Here is a 12,920-nt window from a genome sequence, read left to right as displayed (position 1 = left end):
ACACTTCTACAAGGTTCTGTTGGCCGGTAGCAGTCACTGCTAGCAAAGCCATTCAGCCCTGTTCCTAAACCCAGTTCATAACCAGGATGCAGCCTCCTGCGCACGCAAGCCTGTCACCATCCTGGTATTTCCCAGCACCTGTTCGAACCCCGCCACGGGCTTTCAAATCACAAAGGTCAGTGTGGCGATGGAGTGGGGAAGGCAGGAAGCCCCACGATGTTTTCAGATCAGAGTGTTCACTGCACCGTGGCCTCTGCGCTCCTGTTTCCTGCATGCTGGCCCTTGAAAGTGTCCCGGGGGACCGTGGGCTGGAGGATGCAGCTTCCAAGACTCAGATCCTATCAAGAGTCCAGTTCTTGGACTTGCCTTTTTTTTTTTAATCATCAACCCTAATTTCATTATTTTTAATAATTATAGGTACATAATAGTTTTATATCTGTATTAGTTCTTGGATTTCTGATGACCTCTGGGTCCCTAGCTTGCTGACTCCTCAGCCCAGCCCTACTGCCTGGGTATTTGAAATGACAAGCTGCTGTTTGTGTAGCTCCATTTCCCACTTTTAATAGAAACCAGTGGTTCAAGATGTGCCAGGTGGTGCTGCTGATTAATAACAAGTTCTAATACCAGATTTCCTCCTGGGAACTCAGGCCCCTTTTTTTTCTGGCTGATGTCCAAGATAGGAGGAAACTTGGCTATGCCTTCTAGACATTCTTCCTTTGGTAGCTCATCTCCAGTCCCCACAGAGTGACAGGAGAAGCTGGCTGTGCGGGACTCCCGCTCTAACCTGACCCAACTTACTAAATTCCTGAGGCCAGGGCCCCTCCCCACTGAGCAGCTGGTCTTAGCGCAGTACCTGTGTGACTCCCGGGTGCCCCTGGTGATGCTCCTCCACCTGCCACAGCCACGAAAGAGCCACCCTTGACACCTGTTGCACCTTCCACCAAAACATTTCTTATCTCTGTTCCTGGGCATAGTAAATACTCAACGGGCATTTTTCAAAGTTAAGTGAACTCTACCCATTCTTTTCCAGCTTCACCAATATTCCCTTATTTCAGAATTATTGCTTCAATCCGGCAACTGTTTTTCTTATTTCTAAGATCCATGAGAGACAGTGGGGTACACTAGAGCCTGAAGGCCTGATCGGTATCGGTTTTGACACTTCATGATTATGTGGTCGTGGGCCACTTCCTTCACACGTGGCATCAAGCACTCATTGAATGACTACGGGTCAAGGACTGTGCAAGACACAGGGGATGCAGAAATGAAAGACGCAGGGCCTGCTCGCAAGCTGCAAGGATCCCACGCCTGGTGGGAACAGAGGGTACAACAATTGCTGTCCAGTGTGGTAGAGGCATGTGATGGAGATGTCATAGACACGGAATAAGGAGTCTGAGTCTAGCTGTTGGCGGCAGGGGCAGGCAGAGAAGACTTCCCAGAGGAAATGACACTTTGGCTGGGCCTGGAGTTATAAATTCACCATTCAGAAAAGAGGAGAAGGAGTACTTGTGGCACAGGGAACAGAATATGCCAAGTCAAAAAAGGTCAGAGGGCTCAAGAACAGTTTTAAAAAGCTGGAGTAAGGAGTCTTTATGGAAGAATAGTAGGAGATGACGCTGGAATGTGAGGCAAGTGGCCTGTGTTTTATTATATAACAAGGTGTTTGATTTTTACCCTGAAGATAGTGGGGAGCAAATGAAAGATTTACAAACAGAAGTAGCCTGATCAGACATGCATGTTAGAATGCCCACTCTAAGGAAGAGAAAGCAGTAGAGGGAGTTAAACTGTATTCATTTAGCAAATATTTAGTGAGGTCTTCTGTGTGCCCAGCACACATTTGGCAGACAGGGTTTCTGCCACACAGAGCTTGCAGCCTAGTCTAGAGACGAGGGGAAGGTTTGGAGGCCAATATGTGGCACAGGAAATGAAGAGAAGGACATTGATTTGAGGAATATTTAGGAGGCAGAGTTAACAGGACTTAGTGACAGCTTAGCTGGGTGAGAGGAGGAGAAGGGACAGAAGGGACTTTGGATGACTTCCAGGTTTCTAACTTAGGCAGTTGAGTATCTACTAATGACATTCACATGATGTTTCTTAACAGAAGTGTTAGTGGCATTTTGGACAGAACAATTCTTTGTCTGTGCGACTCCCTCATTCATTTAAAAATGTTTGACATCCTTGGCTGCAACCCATTAAATGCCAGCAGTATTGCCTAGTCATTGCAACCTCCAAAACGTCCCCCCATACACCCACATTTCCAAACAGCTCTTGAGAGCCAGAATATAGAAAAAAGAATGGATTGGGGTTGGGGAGGAGAGATTAAACCAGTTTGGGGCATGCTCGGTTTGAGGCTCTAACCAAAGCCTCTGTGTCTGTGGAGCATCCACTCAGGCGCCACTGTACCTCCCTGTTTTCGATTCTCCATCCTCACCTGGTTCCGCACTACAGCTCATTTCGCCTAAGTTTCTTTCTTCTGAAAACCCGTGGCAATGCCCATGAGCTTGCTCTTGCCCTTTCCTTTAGACACGATCTGATAATTCCCCCCAGTTCTGGTATCAGCGCTCTAAGTAAGAGGCACTCCCACCTTCCACTCCGATCCCTGTAGGACGCACTTCATTTACCAATGCAGCCAGGAGCATGAATGTAATTGCCCAGAGAACACGTGTTAGCTAAGGTCATCCACGGCCAGAACTTTGGTGAACACCAACACTGAAGGAGGAAACAGAGGTAGAGGCTTCCAAAGAGGACCCAAGAAGCAACAGGCACAGAGTAGGAGGAAACAAGGTAAAGCCACCAAGGAAAATATCTCACAAATAAAGGACTGATCAAGTATTAAATACAAAAGGGAATTCGAGTACAACAAAAACTGAAATGAGTGTTCTGAGTACAGCAACTGGGAGGAAACAAGTATCCTTTCTTAATCAGCCAGGATAAGCTAGATTATTAATGAATGACCCCACATCTCAATGGCTTATGATATTAGAAGTTCCTGTCTTGCTCTCATTGCCTGTCCACTGTGGATTACTGGCTACAGATCTGTCGGGTTCTCCTACTCTAAGACCCAGGCCGACAGGATAGCTTTATTTCCAAATAAGGTCACATTCTGAGGTTCTGTGTCAACATGAATTTGGGGGTCAACATGAAGTCTGTCCTCTTTCTTGCTTCCAAAAATTTCTCTCTCTCTCACGTGAAAAATGTGTTCACCCCATCCAACATTTTCAAAATTCTTACCCATTCCACCATTCACTCTAAGTCCAAAATCTCATCTAAATATAACCAATTCAAAACCTCCCAAGTCTCATCTACTAAACAATTTCAATCAGGTATGAGTGAAAATCATATGGCCCATCCCGAGGCAAAATTTCCCTCCATCTGTGAGCCTGGGAAACTTAGAAACAAGTTATTTCTTTCCAAAATACAATGATGAGATAGGAACAGGATAGATATTCCTATTTCTGAAAGGGAGAAAATGAAAGGAATTAAGGGGTTAGTGGTCTAAGGCATGTTCAAAATCTAGCACAGCAAATTCCATTAGGTCTCTAGGCTTGAGAATAATTATCTGTCACTCATTGCTCTGTCTCTAAGAGCTAGGGAAGCCCCACCTTTTGGGATCTTGGTGGTGGTCCTGCCCTCTGGGCCCTTGAGTCTTCCCTCAAAGTCATTCTTCCATCATTTCATTCCATTTCTGTCTGTTTCAGTCCAGGCTGGCAGTGTTTCCACAGGTATAAAATTCTCAAAAATCTTGTCAGTCTTCCATGGATGTCAAGGAGATCCATGCCATTAAATACAAGGGTTCTCTACAGATATTTCCTGGATAAATTCATCTCTATTCCTGGTTTCTGCTGAGATGGTTGATTGGACCCATAAATCACACACCAAATCTAAGCAAACGATTGTTCAGCCACACTCTTAGCTCTTCTTTCAGAGAGGTTGAGAATTTCCCAAATCATCAAGTGCTAGTTCCTTTTTGTTTAATAGTTAACTTCTCAATGTATCTCTCGCCTCTCACGATTTACTATAAGCAGCAAGGAGAAGCCAGGCTGCACCTTCCACACGTTGCTTGGGAGTGTTCTCAGCTAAATATCCAAGTTCATCACTTACAAGTTTTACTTTCCACCCAAAAGCAGAACACAATTGAACCAAGTTTTCTGCCACTTTATAACAGAAAAAAAATGTCTCCTCCAGCGTCCGATGACATGTCTCTCATTTCCATCCGAGACATCACTGAAGCACCTTTAACATTCATATCTGTAGCAACACTTTGTTCATGACAATATATTTATTTCTCTAAGATAATAGAAGTTTTCTCTACAAGTCTTCTTTCTCTACAACTTCTTTCTTTGTCCTCATCCAAATTGCCTTAATGTTCATAATTCAATCAACAATATCTTCAAGGCAATCTAGCCTTTTTCTATCAAGCATCTCAAAATTCTTCCAGCCTCCGTCATTAACCAATTTCAAAACCGCTTCCTCATTTTTAGGCATTTATTACAGCAACACTCTACTCTTGGTACCAAAATCTGTATTATTCAGGGTTCTCCAGAGATATATTTTAAGGAATTATGGAGCTTACACACCCAAAATCTGTAGAGCAGACCAGGAAGCTGGAAGCTCAGGCAGGAGTTCATGTTACTGTCTTGTCTTGAGTACAAAATTCGTAGAACAGGAGTTAAGACTGCAGTCTCGAGGCATAATTTCTTCTTCTCTAGAAACTTCAGTTTTAAAGGTTCTTAAGTCCTTCAACTGGTTGGGTAAGATCTACCCACGTTATCAAGAGTAATCTAACTTATTTAAAGTCAACTGATTATAGATGTTAACCACAAAATATCTTCACAGCAATACCTAAATTAGTGTTTGATTAAATAACTGGATTCTCCATCCAAATTGACACAAAAGTAATCATTACAACCGCTCACTAACACCTTTCCTCTCCCTGACACTCCTAACTAATCCCCTACCTTGATCTTTATTTATTTATTTTTTTCATAGCATTTACTACCTCTAACATGTTATATAATTTACGTATTTATTATGTTGATTGTTGTGTGCCCATCCCCCTCAAATTTACAAAGATAAGGAATCTTTTCTATCTTTTCACTGATGTTTTCCAAACACTTAGAATAGTGTTTAGAATTCAATAAGTTTGTGTTAAATGAATGAGTTCAGACTCTTCCACTTACTGGAAAGTTACAGTCAATGGATGAATTATTTAACTTCATTGAACAATTAAAAGCAAATAAGCAAACAAGAATATACCTCTTAAAGTTGTCATAAAGATTAAAGGAGATGTTTATAAAGTGCCTGTCACACAGAGAGCACTCAATAAATGGCATCATTGGCTGTCATCGCACTTGACAGCTTCCTCCGCTTATTCATTCAGCAAATGCTTACAAAGCACCTACCATGTGTTATATACCTTTCCAAGCACCAAGGATTCCATAGGGAGAGTAACAAAGTCTCTTCCCTCTTGGAATTTACTTTCTTGTGTAAAAATAATACCATAAACAAATTCCCTTTCCTAGATAACTAGTTGCTATATTTTTATTACGACGTTTGGTTCTACAAGGTTAGGTGCATGGGGAAGAAGAAGGTCTTGCACAGTAGCTTGGATGTGCTTGATCAAGGACATGAGGGGCATCTACTTCACATTTCAGCTCTTCTTCACTGTCAGATCCTTTGACACAGAACAACTGTGCGACACTGAGCAAGGAATTCGGCCCCTCTGAGCCTCGGTTTTGTCATCTGTATGTGATAACGGTAATGTCTCCTACTCTACAGACTTGTTGAAAGCATCAAAATAGGCATAAAGCACATGGCGCACAGTAGGTATTCAATAAGCAGTAGTTATAGATCAAGGGTCAGGTCCAGGCTAGACTTCGGGGCCAGGACGCAGCTGCTCGCTAACTGTGTGACTAGAGGCAGGGCTGCTACCTCTCCAAGTCTCTGTTTCTGCATCAGTGAGATAAGAGCTGACAGCAGAGTGGTTGGGAGGAGAACTGAGTATATGTGAAAGTACTTTATAAACTGTAGGGCTAAAAATGCAAGTATAGGTTTGATATCGTAAAGGTATTTCTTTTTCCTCCTTGATGGGAAAAAGAAAGTGAGACTATCTGTTGTGCAATGGAATTGCCTAACACTTTCCCCAAAACATACTTTCAACAAAGTAGGAAGTTGATACAGGTAACATCTCACTTTCCACTCAAGCCTGGTTACTCTTTGAAAGAAATGTCCTTACTCATTTAAAAGAAAAAAAAAAAAAGTCCCTTCTGCTTTATTGGTGGGACAGTTTCTCTGCAAATAAGGCTTTTCTCCCACCTCACCCTCCTTTCTTTTACAGATCTTGGTGGCAGCCCTTAGCCAAGATCCCTCCAAACACATCCCAGTAAGTCCATTAAAAGGGGACAGGGAAAGGCTATGTGCTTAATGGATACCTAAAAGCAAAATTGGATAATGCTCTGCAGAGGGAGCCCCCAGAGGGGGCGAGGTGGTGGCACCCAGCAGTGCCAGGCCCCTTGTCTCAGCTAATAAAACTCCCCAGCAGCCGTCCCACGTGCCCAGCTCCTAAGTGCCATCTGGCACCCACATCTTGAGATCTGCCGCTTCTGTGTGGGATCCAGACAGCTACAGCTCACTTCCACGTGGCAACACAAGTGTATTGACATTTATCATTGGCTTCCGCTTTCCAGAGCAGAGAGAGACGGGCCTGGCAGACACCGGGGACGTATATCGCTGTGGTATCGCACCCACCAGCTGACATGGGGATTACTTTTCTATTCTGTCACCCTTTGGCACAGACTCCTCTGCTCGGTGCTAATGACAATCACTAGCTTGTGTTCTGAATAAGGAGAGAAGAGTGTTATTCCAAAACCCATGCTTCATGCAAGTTCCTCTCTCTAGGACAAGATTATGCAACTTTTGCAGATGCAATTCACATTTCAAAAAAAAAAAAAGAAAAAATATATATCCATATGTTTCTGTTAAAAATACCGAGGCATTATTTGAGCATGTATCTGTGCATGTGTCAGCGTGTTCACATATGCAAGTCTATGTGGATAAACAGCACTGAAAAATACAGGTTATTTTCCCACAAACTGTATCCTAATGTTGCGTTAAGCAGCACACTCAGTTTTCCATTATTAGGATTCAGACATTTGTTCCTCAATCCCCACTGAAGGGCTAGAAATCTGCTAGAAAACCCAAACATACTCCCTCTCTGTTTAAATTCATTGTTGTTCCATTAAGAAGTCTTGAATGAGCTCCGAGCAAAAAGGAAAACATGACTCAACTTTTGGAGCCCCTGAAAATGCTATCTAAACCAGAAAGTTCCCAAACATTGCCTCATTTATTCAGGTGTTATCCCATTCTTCCCAGTCTTTTTTTTTTTTTTTTTTTTTTACCGACAGGCCATTGTTTTAAAGGTGAGCTCATGGACAAAACAATGCATCTTATATAACTGAGGCTGTCAAAGAAGAAACCTCTCACCCACGTTATCGGGAGTTCTTGTTTATGGTGAGCTCACAGTCAAATAATCGGCCTTAGAACCGGCCAGTGAATCACGCTGTCGCAGTGGCAGGAAAATGACGACAGCAACGACTTTTTGAATCCTCTAGAGAGGAGGAAACGTCAGTGGGTGGACAAAAGTTTACGAGAGAAAATAAAAAGACCTGACCGGGAAGGAAGAATGGATGCGGGCTTCTATTATGCCTAGCGTGTCGCCATTGTTGGAGTAGCTCAATAAATATTATCCGAGTTGAATTGAAAGATCTCTATCAGCCTGCACAAAGGCAAAGACAGAACTCAAATTTCTAATAAGGACATGCATTTGCAAGGAAAGGATAATGAGGCAGAAGAATTCTATTCAGACACACTTGACTTTAGATTGACCTTCCGGTCCACAGGTATTGAGGATGAGCTGGCAGGGATGTTCCCTGAAATAGGCAGATAAAGGATCATAGAAACTAAGAGCTGGGAGGAAGACAGATAAAGGGCCCTGAGCCCAGGGATATGAGTAACTCCAAGGACAAGACAAATAGCTCTTGGTCCAGTGCTTTTCGACTTGAAGCCATTTGCCTCCCTGAGCTGTTTTGGGTCCAGGCCTTCTGGTGGCTTGCAGATGGCAACCCAGACCTTCTTGCAGGAGGGTGGTTCATCTGTCCACTTAAGTAAGAGAAAAAGCCAAATGAAACAGTCACATTCTCCCCATGGAAACACAAACCAAGGGTCAGAAACTTCAAGAAATCTCCTTGGCCATCTCACTCAATAAGCAAAAAACCAAGACGTGCATGTTGGAAATCATGCTATGCACAGAACGGGGCTAGACACTGTAGAGAATACATGGAATAGGAGGCATTTCCTTGCCTTCCAGAAGCTACTCACCACCCGTCTGTAGGGCCTGCTTTTCAAACCTCAAGTCACAGAGCTGTCACCCTTTCAACACTCTCTAATGTCCCTACACAACATAGGAGCTAAGGACCTGTGTTTTGAAATCATATGGGCAAGTTATGTGACAGGCCAGTTTCCTAATCTTTTTGAGTATTAGTGTCCTAATCTGTGAAATGTGATAATACTATTAGCATCACGAGCTATTTCTGAGGATTAAAAGAGTTAATGTATGTGTAGAAATTAAGACAATTTTGGAAGTAAGTCCCAGCAAGTATGACTCAAAATGTGGTTTAAGGATAAAAAGGAATTTATTAATTTACATGATTGAAAATTCCAAAGGGTATTCCAATTACAGGAGTAGCTTGATCCAGGGGCTCAAATGCTGTTCCCAGGACTTGGGCTTTCTCCATTTCCTTTTCTGGGCTTTGTCGGAGGCTCCATGTGGTGTCCAAGATGGCAGCCCACGCTCCTAGACCCCATTCCCCCATGTTCCAGTCCAGTACTCAAATGGAAGTCCTGGGCCTGATGCCCATTGGTCTGAAGATGCCGATTCCCGACCTTATTGCTGTGGCCAGGGAGTGAGATGTGCTGATTGGGTTAAGCTTGAGTCACGAGCCCACCCTTGGAGATAAGCCAGAGGTTAATGGCACCCAAACATCAAGTTCTAAGATTGGGAGATGGGGAGTTACACGGAGTAAAATTTGGGTATTGTTTTACCAGAAAAAGGGAGAAACAAATGTGGTGATATGAAATGTTATGTGCATGACAGTATTTAAAGCATCTGTCACCGTGGCTAAAACATAATACGTGCTTCCTGAGTGGCCAACACCATCATCATCACTGCCCTGACCATCCTCCCAGAGATTAAGTTTCAGTCACAGATATCTCAAACAAACATGGACTCAATACTGTTCTCAAAGAGGAGCCTGCCCAGTGCTGAGTTGAGAGAAATATCATCTGCAGCAGACATTTGTTATTCCTGGCTGCCAAAGACCTCTTGAATGTTCTTTCTGCATTTTGATAGCTCCCTGTTACTATTTGATAGTCTCTCATGAATCCTACCTACCCCCAAATAGGATCCAAAAAAATCTGTATTTTTCCTAACCCTCCCCTTGCTCCCAGCCTCTCAGTTTTTTCCAATCTTGTGCCCCCTGAGAGATTTTGATTTGGAAGTATGTCAAGGAAACCAGAGGGGCATGGAACATCCATTTTGCTGGTGCAAATGGCAGGAGCCTTCTGGCTGGTTCCAGGGTTCCGGTGTCAGCGTGAACCATCACCCTTACCAGGGCAGTTCTCTAGGGTAGCATTAAGCATTGTTCCTAGAGCAGCAGCCCAGAGATTACTCCTCTAGCTCTTCCAAAGATCCTGTGAGTGTTTAATATTCCCTTAACAAATCCCTTCTTACATAAAGCAAGTAGAGTGATAACATCGTCTGCAAATAAGAGCACTGACTGATACTGCCCAAGAACTCCCACAGCATCGCACGGCACGAGCCTGTGTTTATAGTTCCCTGTGCCTGTGTCTCATTTTCTTATCAGACTGTTTCATGCACCGCCGGCAAGGTGCCTTGTAAAAAAGCTAATGCTTAAAAAACACCAATTCTACGTGTGACTGAATAAATGAATTCATGACTGACCTTAAAGATCATTTGGGGAAATATAAGAATCTTAAAATGTGAAAGGATTAGGAAATGATCTAGCTCACACTATGCAGTAGCCAGAGGAGGGATTGAAGACCCAGAAAAGTCCATTTGGCTTGAAACTTCACCCTTCTATTTCTGGTTGACATTGCTTCCATCAAACTATCACAAAAATTACGGGCCCAACATCTTCATATCAGATTCATAAAGGTAATGTTAATTATTTTTGAGGTTTGTGAATTTTGTTTGCTGTTATTTGAAAGAACATAGAGTTTGGAAATCACTTTTTCTTTTCATAGAGACTTTGAGCTTCATGATACTCACTGCAATGAGCTTCAACCAGTGACAATGTTAAATAGGAAGGCACTCCCTATTGGTTTGCTAGTGGCTGTCCCCACTGACGCTTAGAGTAAGGGACAGTGTTTCTAGCTATAAAACTATATACAAGTTATTCTCTTATGCCTCAATCTCCCATCTGATAATTTGGTATGATGATAGTACTTACTTCACAAAGTTGCTGTGAGAATGAAGAGAGTTAATATTCACAAGTCATTTTAGAAAAGTACATGTTAGTACATTATAAGTTTTATATGAGTTTTATTTCTCTAAAACAAGATGTGAAGCTTGCAGTTAACTAAACTCTCATATCCTTTCACATACGTGGCTCCCAATTTCAGTCTCCCCCAATCTAAAGTTGTACGGTCGATTTCTTCTTTCCAGCCCAAATGTAAGACTTGTGCATTTCACCTTGTCGAATGTCCCTTTGGCGGTGCTGGCTCAGCGCTGCTTTCATTTTCCTTCACTCTCTGACCCCCACCCCCCCATCCACCTCCCTGTCTCCTGGTGCTAGCAAGAGAGGTAGAAGAGAGAAGGGAAGGAAATCTGTCTGCAAACCGAAGATGCAGTCTGCAGTCATCAAGATTGGCCTGCATCTTAACATTGGCACCCATCCAAATTTAAGTGGCTCTAATTACTTTGCAAGTGGGCATATAGTAAAAGTTTGACAAGCACATAAACTTAATAGCTGATTTCCAGGCAAAATGACTACCAAACTGATTTTTAACTGCTGGTAGAATAAGCCCATGAGCTTGTTATCCCAAGTACCCCGGTAAAATGAAATAAGGATCAGGACATTGGGGACAGTTGTAAAGATTATGAAATTGCCGTGTCCACAGGTGGAACTGTCTGTCCTGTTAATGGATATAGACACAATTCAGGGAAACAGGCCATCCAAATGCATCACTTGAATCCTGTTTGGCTGCTCTGATGTAGATGAAGATAAGAGAAGAATCAATTGGGGAAATGCAAGACGCGGAACTATAAAAATAAACTTGCGGCCCCTGACGTCTGTTTATAAATGAGTTAGGTGAAGCAGCAGAGGTTTTCCCCATGGTTAGCCAACACCAAAATGGCGTCTGGCATGCTTTGGGTTTGTTTGTTTGTTTGTTTGTTTGTTTTTGTCAGCCCTAATCGTATGGGCTTCCTTACTGTCTCTTTGCTCCCAGCTTTTGTTTTATTCTCTCCATATAGAGTTGGCAGAGCACAGCTGGGTAATTTCAGAAACGTGGCCTATCACCAACCTGCTCTATTATTTTGTTGCTAAAAGTGAGTCTGTGCTGACTATTCCTTAACAAAGACATAGCCCCTGCCAGCCCCCAAGGTGGAGGTTCTCCCTATCAATAACCCCAGTGTAGGTTTGAATCAAAGAAATGACACATCCAGCGGCCAGATGTTTGGAGAGTCAGAAAGGGAGCTGAGTTCACATGATTGTTCTGCCTTCTTGCTTTCCGCCGAGGTTCTTTCCTGTGGGCTGTAGGAGTCATTACCAGATGCCTCTGCGCTGGGCATGCACACGGACAGCCTCAGCCCTGCACCTCAGGCAGAGACTGCTAACAGGCTACCTTCCTTTTCCTGTGCAGCTGGTGTTTGCAGAAGGACATGATTTGAAAGTTGATTTATTTACTCTGCCTTTTTTTTTTTTTTGAATGAATGGACATAGATGTCTGTTTGTTGAAACAATTAATAAACTCTACTGATATGATTAGAACCTAACAGAAAAACATCCTTCGCTTGCAGGTGGAAATCCAAGGACTTGGACTTTTAGAATGTTCATGATGTAACTGCCCCACGCAGAACAAGATTGGAGGACATTTTTGGTCTTTGAAAACAAAAACAAAAAACGGCTGATCGAGACTTATTTTTTACTCAGGAGCCTTGGATTCATGAATGAAGAAAATCACTTTCGCTTGGGGAAGCCAGTGGACTCCAGTTCACACCCCTTCATCTTGTGTCTGTTGTCCATGCAGATCTTGGAGATGTTTATGTGGCACCCTAATAAGGACAGGGAGAGAATGTGCCAGAAGCAGCCTCCTCCTCTTGGGCTAGCTCTTCCTTCCAAGTCCCTTCAAAAAGTCAGGAGATCTGAGACCCAAGACATACAGCTTGACTGAAATGAGGAAGTACGCCAGAGAAGATGTGCTTTCTTTGTTTCTTTAAAAATTTGATGTATAACTTTGAGCAATACTATGAACATACACACCAATTTAGAAAACTTTAAAAGAGTATTCAGTGACAAATAACTCTCTCTCCCACCCCTACCTCCCATCAGCCATGAAGTTCCCATACTAGAAGCAACTTCTATTACATTTCTAGACTATTATTCTGGAGACATCTTATGCATTAATAGATATAAACATTCATATATGTTTGTGTTTCTTAAATACACAAGTAATAATGCACAATGCACATTGTTCTGCACTTTGCTTTGTTCACTTAACAATCCATCAGACAAAGGTGTTTTTTCTGCCCAAAGAGCTATCAGGAGAGAAAAGTCATTCTTCAGTTCAGTGATCTGCATCTGGTTCTGGTTTATTGTACCGACAACAAACAAGGTGCCAAGTTA

This window comes from Eulemur rufifrons, chromosome 24, assembly GCF_041146395.1.
Source record: "Eulemur rufifrons isolate Redbay chromosome 24, OSU_ERuf_1, whole genome shotgun sequence".
Taxonomy (NCBI): domain Eukaryota; kingdom Metazoa; phylum Chordata; class Mammalia; order Primates; family Lemuridae; genus Eulemur; species Eulemur rufifrons.
Note: the sequence above shows the minus strand (reverse complement) of the source record.